General features: G+C 48.2%; 1 long non-coding RNA gene across 2 annotated transcripts; it reads left to right on the top strand.

Annotated features, from left to right (window-relative positions):
* The first annotated feature begins 302 nt into the window (after positions 1–302).
* LOC123137761 (uncharacterized) lies at positions 303–2,479 on the top strand. 2 transcript variants are annotated; one of them, XR_006468490.1, is made up of 3 exons: positions 303–1,258; positions 1,380–1,498; positions 2,104–2,479. It is a non-coding gene; the product is annotated as an uncharacterized lncRNA (long non-coding RNA). The 2 variants fall into 2 exon arrangements; XR_006468491.1 differs by having other exon boundaries at positions 1,380–2,479.

Raw genomic sequence — 2,479 nt, 5'->3', positions numbered from 1 at the left:
GAGGCCATAGTCAGCCCGCCCGGCAACACCCCACGCCTGCACGCGGCGGCGGCGGCGGAGGGAGGGGCCGCCCAAGGCCGGGTCTTGGCCGCGCGGGGGCCGGGCGAGGCAGCGGCTCGCCGGAGAGCACGCCGCCTGAGGCCGCCTGCCGGCGTCAAAACCCCTCACGTGGGGGGCTGAGAAGGCCGGCCGGCGGGGCGGAGCGAGCTGCCGGACGGAGAGAGGAGTGGCGGGGGCAGACGGAGAGGGGGAAGGGGGGAAGGGGGCGTCGTCCTCGCAATCGGCCCACCGGAAGGAGGCGCCCGGGGCAGCCGGCGCGGAGGCGGCCGGCGCGGGGAGCGGTGGCGGAGCCGCGGGCGAGGGGGCCTGCAGGGAGGGAGAAGGGGAGGGCGACAGAGGAGTCTCGGCGGCGGCGGCGCAACCGGCTGCAGGAGCGCCCGCGATGCCGCCCGCGGTGTCGCCCGACATTCCGCCACAGGCTCCGTTTTCTGCCCTAGCTAGTTTTATGAACAGCTCGTTAAGCTCACTGATCCTTTCTGTTCACAGGGTGTATTTACATCATTATTATGTTCGGATTAACCTGAGAATTGACGACCAAACAATCTTTCATTGCTTCATGCATATAGAGCTTCCACAAATATGCTCGACAATTGGCGGCCGATTTTTCTTTCAAAATTTCATGCTTCCAGCTAACACTAATATCGCACCCGTTGTACTATTTTCCAGCGTCTCACCTGGATGCTTTCACATTGTAATTTTTTTGGCACCCGAGGACTATGCTTCCAGTATCAACAACAATTCCGTTCCATCATCATCTGTCCCCACGCAAAGATTATTATCAATATGATGTTTCCAGTAACCATGCTTTGTAAGCTACGTTGCAGGGATATGGCGAGGAGGTGCCGTATCGGTGCAGAATACTGCACCGGGACGGGGATACGCACAGATACGCCTGGATACGCGTATCCCAAAGTATCCCATTTTTTGAATTAAAATAAAGAGCAAAAAAATCAGAAAACGGCTGGGACACGCATGAGATACATGAGCCATACGTATGGGCCTGTTACAGCCCATCGAAAGGCCTGCTCGATGGATGACAAAACATCCTAATCGCCTGTAATCCTGTCGCCTCTCCTGGCAGTTGCCACATCGCGAGGAATCGAAGTCTCTGCGACGCATCTAAGCTCCGTCTGGGCGCCGCCAGCAGCGCCTCGCCGCTCGTCTTCAAGTGTTCGTCAATTGTCCATCTAAAGAATCTGTACGCAAGCAAGCTTCAATCCGTTCCTCATAGCTCTCTGTGTTGTTTTACCTCCATGCTTTGGATTATGATTTAGGGAAGAACGAGGGCATCTATTTATCTACCTTTTCTCAATTGTTAGGGAATGGCGTCTAGGTTGAACATTTAATCCTCTGTCGCTCGTTCTGGGATCGGGTCTAGGAGTAACACCGCTGATGATTCAGATCACCATGAATGAAAGTCTATTTTCATATCCTCAAGGTATTGTTTCGACATTCAAGTTTGTAAGCATCAGATATGTGCTTCGACATTCAAGTTTGTTTGCATCGACGGTGAAATTGGTTTGTAGATCACAAATTGATCGATGCACACACATGTTGGCAATATTCATTGCTAGTTTCTACTTACAAAGTTATATGATTCCACTAGGTATGAATTACGTTGAGATAGCAACAAATTGATGCTTCTTAATATCCAGGATTCATAACTTTATTGTATGTTTTCTTCAGTCTAGAGTTTGGGGCAATAGAAATACACTTCTACTATTTATTGTACTTGCTATTGCATTGTCAAGAGAATTCTTTGTATTCAAATAATGTCATCAACTCATCATGCTTCCTATATTTCATATATATATGCTGACGGGGCCAAGCTGAATTTTTCTGTTTCTCCTTGTTGAATAATGCCAATAAAATCCAAAAATCAACGACAGTGTGACACAACATGTATGAAGAGTACAGGCTTCTTACATGGGAATATGTCAGATTTCTACTGCTTTACTACCCGTACCATATATGTAACACATGTTGTTGCTTCATACCTTCTATACTTATGCACCCTGTCTAATGGATGTATATTTCAAGCAGTTGTGTTGCATCTTTGGAACTGATAGGTACAGACATAGACATATATGGAGGCGACTGATGCATGCACTATGAAGTGTGTGATAACACTTGGATCCGCCCTACAATGAGGATGACCACAAGCGAAGGGAAGCATGTCTATGGTCTGTAGGGAACATACGGTGTTGACTTAAGGAGGCATAGTGCGCACTGTTGGTGACTTGAACGAAATAAATTTGTATCATGTTTGAAAATTATTGTATGAACGAACGAAGCAGGAACCAAACTTATATTCGGTTAGAAGCAAATTAATTTTACCATGGAAGCACTTTTGTATTGGATGGAAGCAAAGTTTTCCTTAGTTGGAAGCTTGATAAAAAAATATATGCTGGGACGCAAA

This window comes from Triticum aestivum, chromosome 6B, assembly GCF_018294505.1.
Source record: "Triticum aestivum cultivar Chinese Spring chromosome 6B, IWGSC CS RefSeq v2.1, whole genome shotgun sequence".
NCBI classification, from domain to species: Eukaryota; Viridiplantae; Streptophyta; class Magnoliopsida; order Poales; family Poaceae; genus Triticum; species Triticum aestivum.
This window is presented reverse-complemented; position numbering and strand designations above follow the sequence as displayed.